The sequence below is a fragment of the Theropithecus gelada genome, chromosome 5, assembly GCF_003255815.1.
Source record: "Theropithecus gelada isolate Dixy chromosome 5, Tgel_1.0, whole genome shotgun sequence".
Classification (NCBI taxonomy): domain Eukaryota; kingdom Metazoa; phylum Chordata; class Mammalia; order Primates; family Cercopithecidae; genus Theropithecus; species Theropithecus gelada.
In genome coordinates, this window is record NC_037672.1 from 21,729,507 (window position 1) to 21,748,848 (window position 19,342).

The following is a 19,342-nucleotide window of genomic DNA, read 5'->3' on the forward strand; positions in this document are numbered from 1 at the left end:
CTAATAAGTATCAGAGGCAGGACTCGAACCAAGGTATGCAAATGACAAGTTTGTTCTCTTGCTTCAATGCTCTCTGCTCACAGATTGTGCAGAAACACTAGTGGCTTCTTTCATGGCAGGCAATGACCATTTTAGAAGGCACATGTTAGGTATCGAAGCAATGCTTTCTTCCTTTGTTTGGGGGTTGACTGGCTCAGTTCTCAGATCCAGATCCATAGCTTAGTACACAGAGCCAGGAAAATGGCCCTATTCTTGGCAGTCCCATTGGTTTTAGGGGTGCATCATTTACTTTGGTGTTTTATGAGTTTTGGGGACATGATCCAGACAAATCAATGGATCCCCTGATAATAGAGGTTCCTTAGAAACAAAGGGGTCATGGCAGAGCATTGTTCAATGCTTCCCCTCCTTCTCATATGCCTCCTATTAATTTCCACTTTTGCATTAGCAGAGCTGGCTGGGACGCAGGCTCCATTTAGCTAAATGATGAAACACAAACGTTTATTGAGACTGTGCTTCGAATCAACAGGGTTTTCCTCAGATTGAGTTGCCGCCAATTATCCTCCATGCAATTATGGTGATCCCAGAAGCAAGCAGATGGGGAAGAGTTTTGTTTTCAAATGGAGGAGAAACCAATATGTAGGAAGAAAAGGCAGCTTGTTCATTTGAACAGGCTCCAGGTGGCTGGTTGCCAAAAGGCAAAGAGCTGAGGAGCCAGGTCTGGCCCTGGATCAGTCCGACTGCCCACAGACCAGAGAAACCACCGAGACAACAGGCCTCTGCCTCCACTCATCGCTTCTGCCATCGGCCAGGTTGGCCGTGAGAGTGGAGGCCACGGGAGAGACAGAGCACAGAGGCCCTCGCAGGTCGGGCTCTTGACCTTGATGCCATTGGAACATTGAGTCCTGCTATTTTGTTGTTGTTCAACAGCGACACGTCGGCGTACTTTATTAGAGAAGAAAATTCAAGAAAAGGCATGCAAAAGCCCAAACCATATGGCAAATCTCCTTGGACAGACTTATTTGGAGTCTCACCAAACCTAAAAGCTATTTATTTTTTCTTGAGGTTCACGTTGTCCCAAACTTCTTGTTGGACCCTGAATGTTGAGGTTACCATTCACAAGAGAACAGAGGATGCTGTTGAATGAGTACCATAATTATTTCTGTCTGAGTTTATATTTATAATTACACAATGCACCTAACACTCCATAAAAAAAAATAGTCAGAATGTCAGTTCTAGGGGCATCAATGCTTACAGGGCTTTTTTCCCCCTTTTGACAAGAAGGGAAAATTAACAGATTGAAATAAATCCAAGGCACATGGAGTGTGGAAACGATATTTACATTACTTAGTAAATTAATTGAGGTAAGAAAGGTATAATTAAATGAAGAAAATTATCATTCAAAAATCAGCCCAACTCATAAGATCAATAAAGGTGTTTCAGTTTTGGTTCATCACCCACGTAGCAAATAATGATATGCATTCTTGTTTCAAAAAGAGTAGTCATTTCCCCTAGATAAACAGGTGAAAATATGTTTATGTTCCTCAGTTTTAGTCTTTGTCCAGTCACATATATTCACATAATCTTGGTTAGATCACTCACCCTCTCTGAGAGTTGGTCTCTTTCTCCAGATTAAGGGAGCACTCTCAAGTTCTGTGATAAATTTCACTAATGGATCCTGATGCATGCATTTTTGGGCAGAGGGAAAAAATAGCCTGATAAATTTTGGGCTTCTTAAGGGACTGATTGACTCTGTACGTATCTAAATGAGATTGCTAGAGAGCATGTTGATGATTTCATAATGATTTCATTTTACAACTGTTGCACGCCTCTTACCTGAGTGAGTATTGCGGGAATAAACTGGGAAATGCAAAACAGAATTTGGCCATATAACAGCATATAGGAGATGGATGGTGTCTATTTTGATGGTAAGGGAAAAAAGCCCAGGAAACCTCTTAGAGGCAGGAAACAATTTTGGAAGTGCTGCAAAAGACAATGATATTTTTCTTAGTTTAATAGGTGATCTGCCCCATGAAATAAAGCTGCAGGGCCACGTTTGTCTTGGTTAATAATGTCAGCAGAATGAGGATGTTTAGCTGTAATAACAGTAATAACTGTGTCAATGTAACTGCTGGGGCAGAATTTCCATCTGCAGCCTCATAATATATGACCTTTGTTATGCCTCCACCTGTTGACTTTTTTTCAAGGCAAAAATTGGCTTGTCTGTTCTGTTCAGGGGATAGAGGCTCAAACAGTCCATTTTTCCCTGGATAAATCAAGGTCTTGTGGGTGGTAATTTAATCTTCTAAGTATCATTCTGGACTTGATTAAAATCGCAGAGAAAGAAAGTGGGGCACATTAACGAATACATTGTTCGTTTGATACTGAATTAGGTAGGTTTAAAGTAGGACATTTTATTTACTTCTTATCTTTCCCTTCATTACCTTCCTTTTATTTATTTTTTCCCATAAAACAAATACTGACGTCTGCATTTTCTTCCTATGACACTTTCCTTGAGAGTTCCCTGACCTGCCCTGATAGAGTTAACCATTCTGTACTCCTGGAATGTGTTTTTCTTATTACACTCTTCTTACTGTTTCTGCAGTACATTTGTTAACACATCTCATCTCCATCAGTGGTCTGTGAGGTCTTTGAAGGTAGAGGTTAGGTATTGCGTATCTCTAATCTTTAAAACCTAGTATGGATCTTGGTTGGTGTCCAATGCTTTCTAGAAGTACAATGAAATATTCTGCTTGATGCATTTTGAATTCCAAATGTTTTCACATAATACATGCTCATTTTCCTCTCCCAATCATTTAATGCAGTGCTTAGGAGAGGTGACATTCCAGAATAAGAAACAAAGTGAGCAGGTCAATTGGAGGTTCGTCAGATTGCTCAGGGTTTCTTGACTAATTAGTAGTGAACCCAGGGTCAGAGCTCTTGTTTTCTAATAATTAACCTTGAGCTTGGACCAGCCCAAGTGGGAATGGTAACCTCATGGGTAGCCTTTGGCATGATGCCTTTGGCATTATTATTCCACTTTACCATGCCCAGGCTCATACATCACTTCACCTCCTTTTTATCCCATCTTCTATCTACCCATTTTGCTTTTTCTATTCCATCCATTTGCTAATTTTATTTTTTACTTTCTTCCATTTTGTCTCTTTCACCATCATTGTCTTTCACCTTCTTTTTTACTCTTTTCTCCCATTCGAGGCCTTAAGCCTGTCAGTGACACATCCTGAAACCTATTGCTTAGCTTCAAAAACCATGTTGAGAGTTTCTTTGGCAGGCCTCATCTACATGATTTATACCTATGCCTCAGGAAGTTCTTGGGAAGACTAAAGTTTACACATAAAGGGCTACCAGACAATCATATCCGGATGCATTGTAAACACTTGATAAATTTGCCAATTATATTGGGCTCTTATCTTCTATTGACTTCTCTCTTTTTTAGTATCTAGTTAAACCCACTCTGTCCTTCAAGACCCAGCAGAAGTTTCCCCTTCACAACATTACTCCAGAGTCCCTCTGGAGGTCTCAGTGTCCTCTGAAATTATAGCACTGTCTATACATACCTCTGGCTAGTCATATATGCTGCCTTATGGAATCTTTTACATTGTCAATTTCCATTTTAGTTTATTTTTTCCCTGTTTTCTCTGCTACACATACATAAAACACATTTGAATGTCCATGATGAGCCTCACTTTATGCTATACTCTGTGGGACTGCTGACCTCAAAGATCTCATGACCTTGGAATCATTTCTGATTATGTTCATATTTGCTTGGTGCTGTCTAATGGCTTTCCTGTGCATCTTTGCCTCATTTCTTTTCCCATATTTGTGTCTCCTAACTCTGCTAGGTGGGCAGAGAAATATTTAATCTCCCCATTTTATAGAGGAGCAGGCTGATCTTCAGAGAAGCAAAAGAAGTTGTTCTAGATTCCATGACAACTCAAATGTAGTGATGACAACGATGATGATGATGATGACAATATTGAGACATTACTTGCAGGGATACACTTATTCATGCCCTGATGTTTTTGTGGATTCTTTTAACCAATGAATTTCCTGGGGGAAGACTTTGAAAAGTTCTTCTCTCTTTCCAGTTAGCCACCAGCCAGTGTGTTGGTTCAAGTTTCTCATTACCACCCTGATATGACAGTGAAAATTCCAGCAGGGAGATCTGCCAAATATTCCAGCCAAAATCGAACAGTAGCTATTTGAAAATCCAATTCCAGTGCTGATTTTAACCATAAAACAACTACAACATCATGGACCATTGCACAGATAGAAACAAGAAGGCTGAAAAAAGAGAGTGGACAACAGGAAACATAGCAGGAAGTAGTTAGGAAGCAAAATACTTGTATCAGGTGCCTTTGGCCATCCCTTTTAAAACTCATATTGACAGAGTTTCCTCTATTTAGCATTCAGAGCTTTGTACTCCTCTAATGTAAGACTTTTAAACCTTTGTTCCAATTTAGGTCAAAATCACTCAAGTAGAACCCTGAGTTAATGTGTAAATTTTTCCCTAGGGTGTCCTTCATTTTGGAATGAAAAGCTTAGTCGTTTCTTAAGAGAATTTCAGGCATTAGTGAGTAGGCTTGAGAATCTTGGGAGGTGGGGGTTAGCAAGAAGAAGTTTCCAAGTATTATTCCAAGAAAACATCAAGCATATGAGTAGAATATACTCTCTTTTGTCGTTTTTGAGTTTTAATGTTTCTATTATTCAACTATCTGTCTCTTAGTCTGTTATTTGTAAAGGGAGAGAATAGAACGTCATTCTTGTAGGTCTCTTTTGGCCCTTATGTTGTAAGACTCTAGGATTCCCCATTTGCTCTTATGTCCTCACCATTCTTTCTAAACTCCCAACACCTTTGTTTATGTTATTATTGTTTTTAAATTATTACTGATATGGTTTGGTTGTGTCCCCACCCAAATCTCATCTTAAATTGCAGCGCCCATAATTCCACATGTTGTGGGAGGGACCTGGTGGGAGGTAATTGAATCATGGGGTGGTTTCCCCTATACTGTTCTCATGATAGTGAATAAGTCTCATGAGATCTGATGATTTTATAAGAGGTTTCCTCTCTTGCTAGATTCTCATTCTCTCTGGTCTGCCACCATGTAAGATGTGCCTTTTGCCTTCTACCATGATTATGAGGCCTCCCCAGTCATGTGGAACAGTGAGTCCATTAAATCATTTTTTCTTTATAAATTACCCAGTCTTGGGTATGTTTTCATCAGCGGCATGAAAATGGACTAATACAATTACATAGTGGAGTTAAAAGAAAAAAAAAAAACTAAAAATCTCCTTTTCTCCCTCCTTCCTTCCCACTTCCACTCCTTGCATCCATTGTTGACCATGTTCTGAATCATCAGTCTGAATCAATCAATATCTATTGATGTCCCCTCATACACACACTTCTGGAAAGGTATGGAAATAGTTTATTATCCACCCCTTCTATATTCCTCTTCCCAGTTTGTAAATCAATAAAGGGGTCATCTTTCATTTGTCTATTGGTTGCCCTTGTAACTTTAAATTGTATGCTTAAGCTTCCATTCCTTGGTCCTTCAACTCTAATAAGATGAGAACTCTTGCTTTTGTTTTCAATTCCATTGGTAGAAACTTTTCTCTGCTGGAGTCATCTTGGTCACAGGCCAGGCCTAGTTTTTGTACCATAGATCAGCACATCCAGGAAAACAATCTGTCACCAAATGGCCAATTAAAACTTTAGGGGTAAAGACACATTGGAAGCCAATATTATAGAAGGTTTAGTAAAGTTAAAACTGATAAACTCAGGGCAAAAAAAAATCAACATGATAAACAGTAATTGGGAAAATCGCTCACTTAAAAAAGAAACACTATCCAACAATTAGTCGAATTAGCACCTCTATTGATTCTTGGAAGTATTTCCTCCCATTTAACCTACTCAGATCAATTAGCTTGGCATCTGCCTCCAACTTCATATATCAATATAACTGTTTTCTCCCCAGCTAACTGCTACTTAGGAGATAATGGGAGGGGTGGACCATTTTACAGGACAATAACATGGTTCCTGGAGAAATAACTCGGGAGACTGAAGAAATCAGATTTATTTCCAAAGAAAATGGTACATCCCTCCCATGGTGCTTAATACACCACTGGTTAAACAATTAAGTTTATTTTTGGGTACAAAGTTAATTACTTTGAAAAGTCAGTGATGCTGCCATTGACAAATACTACCCTTAAAACCCTCAGAAATAACAAGGCAGTCACTCAGAACAGCTAAAATGGCAACATTTGACATTTGGTATTGCAGGAATTACGGTCTTCCTGCAAAGTTACCTGATTTGTCTCATCTTAATTGAACCTTATCAGGGCAGGCTTTAGAAGTTATCTGGAGGTGGAGACTGAGAACCCCACGATTTTCCTTGTTAGGCCCAGTGAATATTCCCCAAATGACTGTTCACCTTGATTAGCTGTCAAGCACCTTTCTCTCAATTGTTAAATCCCTTGATTTTAAATTCTATTTAGGAACTAGGCTGGCCCCAAATGTCAAAGAACACGATCATAATGGCCAAAGAGTGAGCTGAATCTTGGTTTTCTTTCCACAAAATTTAGATCCCTGTTAGAAGCAGTAAATTACAAACAATAGGAAAGTAATCGAGCACATGTGTTAGACAATGTAAGATTTATATGGCCATTAAAAATAATGCTCTGAAATAATATTTAATGATAATGAAAATGCTGGCAATATATATTTAGTTGGAAAAGGGCAGGATACAAAACCACCCTGGGAATCTAATTTTATTTAAAATAGGTGCATATGGATCATCATTAGATAAAAATAGACTTGAAAGAAATATTCTATGTTTATCACAGGATGGTGAGTTTATGGATGAGTTTTATTTTTCCTTTATATTTTTCTGCATTTTCCAAATATCAAAAATATTCATTTAACACACATATCTTTTATAGTCTGAAGAAATAAGCTATTTTTAAATAATTAAAGGAACACTAAAGGATTAGATATTTAAGATTTTAGACAGTTTTATCTCCAACGATCATAGGCAAGGAACAGGATATTTTCACATTTCTCTTCTTTTTGTGGTTAAAAAAAGGCTGATACTTACTTCTTTGCCACAGTGGGACATAACAAAAGATGTCAGGATCATGCCTGCTGTGGTTTCAATGTGTTGTCTCCAAAAGTCAGGTGTTGCCATTGTGATGCTCTTAAGAGGTGGGGCCTTTAAGAGGTGATTAGTCCATGAGGGCTCTTATCTTATTAATGGGATTAAGGTCCTTATAAAAAAGCCTTCCTGTAGCAATCAGCTGTCTCTTGCCCTTCTGCATTCCGTCATGTGAGGACACAACAAGAAGGTCCTCACAATATGCCAGTACCTTGATTTTGGACTTCCCAGCCTCCTGAACGATGAGGAAACATTTTTGCTCTCTACAAATTCCCCAGTCTGTGTTATTCCATTACAGCAGCACCAAATAGACTAAGACAATGCCTATAAAAGCTTTTATTTCCTTAGAGAATAAAAAGTTTATATACTCTTGTAATATTGTATTTCCTAAGTGATTTTGGTTCAGTTAAAGACCCAGCAGAAGACAGACAGAACATATCATAGAGAAGAGTTCAGTGTAGGGGATATTTACAAAGGTGGTGTCAGACAGAAGGGCAATCAACAAGGTTGGTGGACCTGGGGAGAATGCTAGTTGTAGGAGAGGACCTAATGACAGTAGTCACAGTCTTTGATGTGATAGGCCAAATGGAATACTGCAAAGCGATAAAATGTAATGAACTATTGATAGACTCAACAACATAGATACATCTCAAAATAATTATGTTGAACCAAAGAGTTCATACTCTATGATTCCATTTATATTAAATTCTAATGAAGGTAAAACTAATCCATAATGACAGAAATCAGATCAGTTGTTGCCTGGGGCTGGGGAGGTAGGGACTTCTGGCAAGAAAGAAGTAGAAAACATTTTATGGCAATAGAAACCTTTCCTTCTTGATTGTGGCAGTGGTTACACAGGCGTACACTTTTGTCAAAAGTCATCAAATGGTACAAGTAAAAGGGATTTTACTGCATGCAAATAGATTAGTTAATAACAATTAAGAAGCCACCTCCAACAAGTAGTTCAGCAGAATAAAAACCACAGGTACAAGATGCCAGTGTCCTTCCCTCCCGCTCTCTATTCTCTTGCTTCTGTCTTTCATGGCTATCCCACCCGGAAGCCATGAGAGATGTGTTTAAAGCAGACATTTAAGGTTGGCCTTTCAGAGCACAGAGCAGAGTAGAGAGCAGATCTCTAAGAGCAAGTGGAGAACATCCTTCAGAGTGTTCCCATGCAGCGTGAGTCTCTTAACAAAACACTGGGAGAAAATGATTAGATAGGAAAATGCCTCTTGGTTAACAGACTTACAAATAGGACAATTGACAACATAGGGCAAATTGATTGAGGACCCCGTCTACACTAGGAAAGTACAGTGTGATATTGTAGAAAAATAATCCATGATGAATCCCTCTCTTTCCTCTCAACACACCTATAAAGAAAAATCTGGATGCTGGCAGCTTGAAACTACTTTCTCAAGTGGTTATGTGTCCAACTGCAGAACCTTCTGCCTGAGAGTCCCAAAGGACCTGCTGAGCACAGCCATGCTCATCTTTCTGGATGTCAGCATCAAAGGTTAAAGTCTACTTTACACAGCTTTGTGTCCCATGGTGACTCATTAGGTGTCTGTAATCCCTTTATATGCATTTATTTAATATTTTCTTTGTCTACTGCCACCAAGTTAGAAGAATTGATACTTGAATTCAATAGATGACTGAAATGGGACATCATGTATATTTCTTAAGGCCAAATAAAAACTTTTGTTAAAGTTATGGAACATTTCCAAGTTTAGGGAAATACAATGCAAAACATAATTTTAGCATTTTTGGAAACATTTAGTTTAATAAGAATACTTACACATGTCATAAAATAGTGATGCATACATTTATAGATTGATGCTATTGGGAAATACAGGTCTTCCTTTCTCTTTATCAAATGGCCTCAGATTGCTACTTTTTTAGGATTTTGTCAGTTATGTTCTTTCTGTTAGACTATTGCTTCTTTGTACTTTTAGCTTGTCTGACTATGCGGCTTTTTGAGCCTAAGCAAGAGAGGACTGGAAAATCAGATTCCCATCTTTGTTAGAATTGTGTGTAAACTGAAGGTAAATGGGCACCAAAAGACTGAAACATACAAGTTTTGATGAATAAACTTTGTAACACTGATTTTGCCTTTTACTAAAGATTTTTTAAAAAGGTTTTCAGATAAACTTTGGATTTTTAAAGCCCCCTTTAGTTATATATTTCTTTATTTTCATTTCATTCCATGCCGTTTCTCAGGTTTACAAGTTTCTTATGTTTATTATCTGTTTTATTAATTAAATTAGTGTTTTAAGTTTACACTTCTCAAACTATAAATGATTCTTGTTTCCATATGTGTTTGGGGGATATGGAGGAAAAGTCTGTGACCTACGCATATTGGAATCCATTTTACAGGTTTGGTTATAGTCATGCTCAGTCATTCCTGCCTGTAGACTTCCATTCTTCTACCCCAAGTCACTTGCTCTTCTGTGGGATCCTCATAGTTGACCTTAACTTGCGTTTTCCTATTTGATGATTCCGATTTTGGAGGCATGGCAAATGAGACCATAAATATTACTTAGTTTCTTTGGATTGGTAATTTGCAAACTGGGATAGAAATCCTTAACAAAGTCAGTATCAGGATGCCTATTTTCCTGTTGAAGAAATTAAAGACTTGAAGAGATTTACCTACTCCCTCGAGTCTCTTTGTCAGTGGAGAGCCAGGACTTATATACAGGTTTTTCTGGCTTGATCCTCTTTTAAAAATAATTATCAGGTTTATATTTTCTTTTACCCTGAACTTGATACAGGCAACATGAGTCTTATGCAGACAATCATGAAAATAAGAAAATTGAGTGTGTGTCCCCTCGATTGGAAGCTCCATTTTGGAGTTGAACACTATCACATTCATTTCCTGACACATAGTGTCGTCACAAAAAGTTATTTGACTAAAATATCACTGATTTCTATACTTACATTTCTATAGTTTTAGATTGCAAAATAAAATCAAAGAAGGTACTTTGCTAAGTTTCTAAATGTATCTGTCTTAATTATCTGTAAGGAGCTAGAAGATATTTATTTGGTCATGCTAAGAATATTTATTGAGCAACTACTCAATGCTCTACATCAGTTAAATGTTGCCATGTAAGAAATTATCTCCAAACTTAGGGGCTGAAGAAAGAAGTTCATTATCTCAGAATCAAGAATGTATTAACTAGGCACACATGGCTCAGTGCCTCTGACATGACTGCCATCAAGGTGTCCTTCAGAGCTTCAGTCTTCTCAAGGTTCAAGTCAGGGAGGATCATGTTCTCTTGACATAAGGCCTGAGGCCTAGCTGGATGTTGTTTGGAGACCTCAGTCCCAAGTGATGTGGGCCTCTCCTGAGGGCTGCCCAACATAGCAGCTTGTCTTCCCTAGAGGAAGGGTGGAGAGGGAGAATGCAGAAGATAGGAGTCATATTGGAAGTGACATAACATCACTTCTTCCCCATTCCACCTTTTAGAAGTAAGTTACTAGGTCGAGCCCACATTCCTTAGGAGAAGATAACAAAAGTTGGGAATATCAGGCAGTGGGAAGTATTGAGAGCTATCTGACAAACTGCCTACCACAGACAGTCCCACTCAGTTGACAAGAATTTGATGACTGAGGGCCAACTATGTACCTGGAATTGATATGGAGATTTTTGTGTGGCAGTGATGAGTTGGCTCTATGGCAGCTGAAAGATGGCTGAGAGTTATTTTCTCTGCAAAGAGATTGCAGCGGGGTTGAGGAGACAGTCAATAACCAAGAGAAACAGTTAATATAAGGCTGTATGTAATTCTTTATTGAAAAAAAGTGAATCTTACCCTCAAGGGGTTTCTTATTACAGATGGGGCATGTTTTGGAATACCTATGATTTAAACTAGAAAAATCACAAGTCCTGCAAGAAAGAGATTGTGTAGCAGTGCAGAGAAAGGAAAGATCTCTGGGAAATTAAGATACTAGGTAAAACTAAACATTCACCTAAGAAACCAGTCATAATTTTTAGGTTTCAAAGAAAAGTCTCCTTATTACTTTCATAAATTGTAACTCATTAATTAGGGCTGTGAGAGAGAATATGCTTCATGCCTGCTATGGTTTGAATGGATCCTTTCCAAAATTGAGGGGCTGCCAATGTGACAGTATTTTTTTATTTACTTTTTTTTTGGAGACGGAGTCTTGCTCTGTTGCCCAGGCTGGAGTGCAGTGGCGCTATCTGGGCTCACTGCAAGCTCCGCCTCCCAGATTCACGTTCCCATTCTCTCGCCTCAGCCTTATTTTTTGTATTTTTAGTAGAGACAGGGTTTTACCGTGTTGGCCAGGATGGTCTTGATCTCCAGAACTCGTGATCCACCTGCTTTGGACTCCCAAAGTGCTGAGATTACATGTGTGAGCCACAGCGCCTCGCCACCAATGTGACAGTATTAAGAGCTGAGGCTTTTAAGAGCTGATGAGGCCATGAGGGCTCCTCCCTTGTGAATGCAATTAAGTCCCCTATGATAGAAGCTTCACACAAGCGTTCAGTCCCATGCAACTTCTGCCAGGTGAGCACACAGCACTCCTCCCCCCCAGAGGAGCTGCCCTCACCAGATGATTGAACCTGCTGGTTCCTTGATCTTGGACTTCCCAGCCTCCAGAATGGTGAGAAATAGATTTCTGTTCTTCATAAATTACTGAGGCTCGTATTCTGTTACAGCAGCACAAGTGGACTAGGACATTGCCTCTCTCCTAGGTTCTGATGGTTTCTGGAAATCCATGGCCCCCCTTGGCTTGTAGATGCATCGCCCCACTTCTGCCTTCATCTCTACCTGGTGCTCTTCCTATTTGAGCAAGTTGAGTGGGGAGGGGAAACTCACGTTTCTCTTTTGGTCATTTTAAATAAGATTTGACTGTTAGACTCAAAGCAGTGATATCAGTTACTGGAGGAGAGCAGAGAAAAAAGAGGCAGATCACAGCTGGGAAGGTTTCGTGGAGAAGGGGCTAAGGAGGGATAGAGCTTTGGCACCATCAAATGTCAGGCTCCTCTGAGGCTTCCAAGCCATTTGGATAGGTAAATGGATAAGCAAATGTGTTGTAACTACAGAGAAGCATTTATTGTTTTTTCCCTTCACAGAAGGGAAGATTACCAAGAAATTATTGCTTGTTATTCTGATCAGTAACTTTCACCATTTCCAGACGGAGCTGACAGCTACCCAGTAGGGAATGCTGAGTTAGAAATATCCCTTGCTTCCCAGTAAAAGAATTTCTCTTTCTGTCTCTGCTAAGACAGCAGGGTCTCTACTGCTGTTGATTTAGTCTTGCCTGTGCCCTGAAATATAAAATAAAGATAATGGGGAAAACAAAATCGCTGGATTGGAAATGACTCTTGCCTCTACCTCGGCATGATTAGATATGATTTTAGGAATATGCAAAAAATTCTAGTCTCATTGTGTAGCTTCCTTGATTAAAGACCTTTACTTGCTTCCCACTGCTTTTAGGCATGAGACTCCAATCCTAAACTTTGCCAAGAAGAGCTTGCATGTGCTGGCTTGGCCAAATTCTCTCTTCTCTGCATTCCAGTCTCAGTGGCCTTCCTTTATTTCTCATCCGACTTCCTAACACAACTTGCTTCCTTTTGACTTAAGAACTTTGTATGTAGGACAAGCACCTCCCTTGTAAACTTGAGCTTTTTTTCCCCCCTCCCTCTTCAATCTTGTTTTTTATTCATCCTCCAGGTGACTGAAGTGCCTCAGTTTTTAGGGGACATCAAAACCTATTTCATCCTTGTCACTTGGTATTCCCCACTCTTCTGCTTCTTCTTTCTGTAATAACTTTCAAAGGAATAGGTAGGTTTTAATGGTGACTCATTTGTAAACTACGAAATTTTAGAATATTCTCTGCATCACCACTAGGGGGAGGGCTGCCCAAGTTTTATGGTTCAGAGCTTTGCTTACAGCCTACCTGATGGAATGAAGCGCAAAAGAAGAAAGTTAACGACAGCTGCCCAGCCACAGTGGGGAAGCCGGAGGGGAAGGCAGTGTCAGTGCTGGAGCATTAAATAAATAAAATAACACAGGACAAAAAATTAGAGGAATGGTCACTGGTGATTACAGGTGTTAGAAACGTAGCATTAGTTGTTTAAAAACGGATAATAAATGCACTTGAGAGAAGACACCTTTGCAAAGGGTACTTCTAGAAGCTTTGGTGAGTGGGGACTCTTTATTTACTATTTCTTTTTTGTTGTTTGTTTGTTTATTTTATTTTATATTTTTGAGATGGAGTCTCGCTCTGTCGCCAGGCTGGAGTGCAGTGGCGAGATCTCGGCTCACTACAATCTCCACCTCCCGGGTTCAAGCGATTCTCCTGCCTCAACCTCCCCAGTAGCTGGGACTACAGGCACCCACCACCACGCCTGGCTAATGTTTGTATTTTTAGTAGAGACGGGGTTTCACTATGTTGGCCAGGATAGTCTCGATCTCCTGACCTCGCGATCCACCCGCCTCAACCTCCCAAAGTGCTGGGATTACAGGCGTGAGCCACCGTGCCCGGCTTATTTACTATTTCTTGTTTCCTTTCTGCCCACTAGAGGAAACTGAAGAGAATCAAGTAGAAAATTCAACTGGGAATAATATAAGACTTTTAATAGAATCGATTTTTGGCGAAGGTGGGGGGCAGGAGAACATAACACGGCAAGAGGATGGTAGTTAAGAGTTTGGACTCTGGTGCTGGAATCTTTGCATTTGACTCCAAGCTCTATTATCAATTCGTTGGGTTACCTTGGACAAGTTACATTACCTCTCTATACCTTAGTTTTTTCATCTCTAAATTGAAAACAATATTAGTCCTTAGAGGGTTATTGAGAGAAGTAATAACAGCTGAAAACATCAAGCTTATTACATATCAGACATTATTTTAAGCTGTTTATATCAGAATCCTTTAGTCCTCACAGCAACCCTGTGAAACAGGGATCGTTGTTATTATTATTATCTCTATCTTACAGCTGAAGAAAAGGGGGCATAGAGGAGTTAGAAATTTGCTAAGATCACACAACTAGATGTGACAGAACCAGGATTCAAGTCCATCAGGTACTTATGCCCAGTTTAACTTAGGTACTTAACACACATTAGACATTATTCTGCAATTTCCTGGGTAATCGCTGCCTAGCTGTAGTTGGTGGTTCAACAGTCAGGCATTTATTTTTCGTCATCTCACTTTGAGTAAGAGGATGTAGGGAGGGGGTGAAGCCTGGCAGAGGAGAAACCACCCAGTGCTTAGTAGGTGCAGTTTCATGACTGGTTTGTCTTGCTTTGTGAGAGGATTCTGGAATGTTTGGGATATGAGCAGTACTATTTCAGAGTCCACTTGTATGACCAGCCCAAGGAAAATGAGGCTTCCTATTTTTGTGTAAAACATACCATTGTTGCTCCACTTCCACGAGGCCTGAGAGGATGACAGTGCTGTATTGGCACCCCCAGCCCCTCAGCTGACAGTTTGGGGAGGATGGAACTAGGGTCCACCTTGAGCCCCCGGGTGGATATCTTTGTTCTCACTGAGAACTCTGGAGGCAACAATATGCAGAAGCTGTTTAGAGGAATAGGATTTCAACCAGCGTGCTGAAGGAAACAAGAAAACCCTTTATGAGAACATGTTGCCCACCCTGGGGACCTCTAGAAATAGAGAATTTAGAGTTGGGAAACCAGGAGACTATTAACATGTGGGTGAGATCAACAGGCATCCAAGAGTGATTGCCCTCAAAGGGAACACATTCAAACAGGCTATTAGGCCTTGGGTAATAGGAGAAATATGAATCTGTTTCCTTCCATTTAAGCTATTCTCTCCATTTTATGAAAGGAATATGCCTGATGTATTGTATAGTATTTATTCCCTGGGACGTCCACCTCATATCCCTCAGGAATGTGTCTTCTTGCACCAAAGTTTGATTGATTTGAGAGGTAGAAGCTATAGACAGATACCAAGTTGTAATTCAAGTTGAATTTGTGGCTCAATCTTTACACAAAATAGTAGTCAACACAGGTTTTGCAAACATATTCTCTTAGGAGAGTTCCTGATGCTGTTCTATGGGATTTACTATATAAATAAAGAACAAAAATCAATGTTATTAAAAATCAATATTTTAGTTATTTAACTGACTGCTGTGTCCATCACTTACAGACAGAAGCATATGCTTGGAACCTGTATATATCCTCATTATGGGCACCTATGTTACCTCCTAGAGTAAGGACAGGTCAGCATCTGCCTATGTGGTTTTATACAATACCCAGAATCCTACAAGTTGTAGATGGATGCTCTGTTGATATTCTTTGAAGATAACAAGGCCAGTGATTTCTTTCCAATCACTCACTAGAGAGTACATTTGGAAAATATATCTAACTCTCCAAAGAACAAATGACCCTATGAGATGGGAAAGACTGAGATTCCTCTGCTAGAGACATGGATCAGAAGGACACATAATCAGCTTCAGAGGTTAGAGGGATGTCAATATGTACTGTGGTTGCCAAAAACTAATGTTATTTGTATCACATTTACTCTAGTCTGTTCAAGATTAATAAATTTATAGTCATTGTTTCATTGGCATGCTAAAGGTGTAGAGCAGTAAACAATAATTTTTGTCCCCTTCTTTCTGTCCCCTTTCCAGAACAACAATTGGTTCTGGAACGTGACAAAGATGCAGCAGGATTGTATAAAACATTGTAGGAGTTAGCTGCTGCAGGGAGGGTTTGTGACTGTTCTATCAGATTGAGAAAACTTTACCTGTGAAGTTGCTTCCAAATATTCACCAGTCCCTGGTGTTATACAATGGCTTACTGTTATTGAGGGTAGATAAACTGGAAATGATGCTCCCACGTTTGGAAAGCTTTATTACAGGTGTATGCAGAATTATTGGTAAGGTTGGACGAGAAATGCTGGTAGTTTCATTGAGCCTTCCCAGAGCAAAAATTTCCCATAACAATTTTTAAAACAACAAAACTCGAAGCTTTAAGTATAAATAACACCTAACATGTACCGAGGGTTTACATCTGTGAAAGTAGACAAGTACATCTGAGAAATCAGCCAAACAACTCAGCATCTGCAATAGACTAAATGTTTGTGTCCCCTTCAAACTCACGTGTTAACTCTTCATACACAAGGTAATGGTGTTAGGGGATAGGGCCTTAGGAATTAAATGGGATTAGTGTCCTTCTTATATAAGGGACTGCTTCCTCCTCCCTTCTGCTGTGTGAAGACCAGTGAGAAGACAGCTGTCTGTGAACCAGCCAGCAGGCCCTCACCAGACATTGACTCTGCTGGCGATCTTGGACTTCCAGCCCCCAGAACTATAAGAAATAAACCTTTGTTGTTTATAAGTCACCCAGTCTATGGTGTTCTGTTATATAGCAGCCTGAACAGACTAAGATAGTAACTTTGTTGTTTTGAGTTGCACAACATTAGGCAGGCTGGGTTTGCAACTGTGATACTAAGCATTTATTCTCCCATTGGCTGCTGAATATTCAAGCCTGAGGAAGAAGGCAAGTTGCTTTTTTCTATACTGAAGTTCTATTCCAATTAAGCTTGACTATGGGAACATAAATACAGTTAATACACAGCCAAGAGACTTAAATAAATGGATTGTAAAATAGTAATAATAGAATTTTACCATACAAATTTTAATATTGTTTTGCTTGTTCTGATTTTCTCCTTTTTTTAAATGGGGCTTTGTGTTTAACATAGTTTGAGTAATTTATTAAAAATAAGTAAGTCTGGGGTCGAGAATAGTACGGTAAAAATTACCTTTCATTGGATCTAGACTTTAATGGACAGATAGCAGTGTGAAAAACAAAATCAAGTCAAAATCTCTCTGGGATAAAATATCCTTCTTTGTAAAATGTAGAGAGCTAGACTAGACCATCTCCAAGGTGCTGTTTAGTACTGAATTCTATGATTTATAATGTGGGATATATATATATATATATATTTGTCAGTTAGGAATTCACCAGAAGTGCTATTATGACTGTTTTGCCTGGACATCTGACATTCCTCAAATGTAACTCACAAGAAGTATCTACATGGCAGTGCTGATTCACTGATTAATATACTGGAGGAGCAGTACTAGAAATGGAACACACTAGACTTTAATTCACAGCTGAAAGTACAAATATAACATCACAGGCAGAGACAATTATGGTTGAGATCCTTAGAAAAACAAACAACAGTTAAAAAACAGTCTGTTAACGCATCAAAGTAGACATTGCTGGGAGAAAAAAATCATATTAGCGTATATACACTGGCATCTTAAAAGTGGCTGGAGAGGAGAGAGAATAAAAGAAAAGGAAACATAAAGGGAGACAGAATAGGGTGGGAAGAAAATGGGAAGGAACAAAGCCATGAAGGGAAGGAGGGTACAGGTGGACTTTTTTTGTGACTAAGGGAATGAATGGCTTTTGAATCCATGAATATGATGCTCAACTCTGTCGTGATATATTCCTAATTGTGTGACTTTGGGCAGTTTCTTTTTTTCTCTGAGCCTGAGTTTTCTCATTCATAAAGTGTGTCTAATAATACCTTGTGTCTATTTTCTTACCTCATTGCAATGTTATAAGATGACACAGAGAAGCACTTCACTAAGCGCCTGGTCACATTTCTACAGGCTTTAGCTGTTATTAGTATTGTTGTTGTTGTTGTTGTGAGGATTAAAATGTAAAATCTATCTGAAGTTCTTAAGCAATTTCTGGCACCTGGTAAGCAGAAAATGGTAGCAAAAAACATTGATTGATAATGTATTAATAATGACCTCTCTTTATTAAGGACTACAACCTGGCAAGGTTGGATTATGACATTCACTTTATGGGTGAAAAAAACTGAGGCATAAAAGTTAACTAACCCACAGCCATACTGCTGGGAAAGTATGTGTTCAAAGATACTATTCTGCGTAGCTAGACATGTGAATGTTCTTTTTTCCTGCAACATTTCCAGCTAGCACATTTGGCCCGTCGATATTTAATACTTTATTTATTTATAGTCTATAATAACCTTGCGAGGTAAGTATTCTGCTTTTCATCTATAGAGCATCCCAGAAGGATGAATGTATTAGTCTGTTCTCACATTGCTCTAAAGAAATACCTGAGACTAGGTAATTTACAAAGAAAAGAGGTTTTATGGGCTCATGGTTGCATATACTGTACAGGAAGGAAGATGCTGGCATCTACTTGGCTTCTGGGGAGGCCCTAGGAAACTTACAATCGTTGTGGAAGATGAATGGGAAACAGGCATGTCTTACACAGCCAGAGCAAGAGCAAGAGATATGGTGGGAGGAGGTGCTACACATTTTTAAACAACCAACTCTCACAGTACCAAGGGGGAAACTCACCCTCATGATCCAATCACCTCCCACCAGGTCCCAACTCCTACATTGGGTATTATAATGCCACGTGAGATTTGAGCAGGGACACAGATCCAAACCATATCAATGATCTATCCATAATTCTGAGATTTCAATGCCTCCTCTCCACATAAGCATGAGTATTACATAAACTATTAAGTATATAATCCTCTGCAGACCAGTATTATTTAATGGAAAAATGATGTGAGCCTAAAAGGAGCTGTGTGTGTGATTTAAAATTTTCTAGTAGCCATATTAAAACAAAGTAAAAAGAAACTAGCAAAATTACTTTTAATAATGCATTTTACTTAACCCAATATAGCCAAAGTATTTTCACTTAATTATATGTTCAGTATAAAAATGACTCACAAGCTACTTTACATTCCTTCTTTTCTTGTGCTTAGTCCTTGCAATTCAGTATGTATTTTACACTTACAGCATGTGTCAGTCTAGACTAGCCACATTTCAAGTGCTGACAATTCACACGTGGACAGTCGCACCATATTGGATTGTGTAGTTTTAGACCATTGCTTTGTCAATTTCAATGCTTCTCCAGCCTGTGGAAGGCATTGAAGTTGGAAGCCACAGCAAGATTGTCATAGTAAAACAAAAGGAAAAATGTGATCAAAGATTTCACAAATTAATTCTGTCAATGAAATTTTGAACTGCACTTGCTAACTTATTTTGCCGTTAGAGGAAAAAAAAAAGTGTTTTATTCACTCAGGTCAGGACTTTTGTTCTTTTTTTATTTTTGTAAGTAATTTTTTTTAAAGTAGTTAGGATTTCATATGGAACAGAAGTAAATATTTAGAATTCATTTACCAGATATTTAGGGAAT

At 39.0% G+C, this 19,342-nt stretch overlaps 1 non-coding gene across 1 annotated transcript; it reads left to right on the plus strand.

Annotated features, from left to right (window-relative positions):
• The first annotated feature begins 19,032 nt into the window (after window positions 1-19,032).
• On the plus strand, window positions 19,033-19,140 carry LOC112625612. Its single transcript, XR_003119693.1, has one exon. It is a non-coding gene; the product is annotated as a small nucleolar RNA SNORA5 (small nucleolar RNA).
• Window positions 19,141-19,342: the final 202 nt, after the last annotated feature.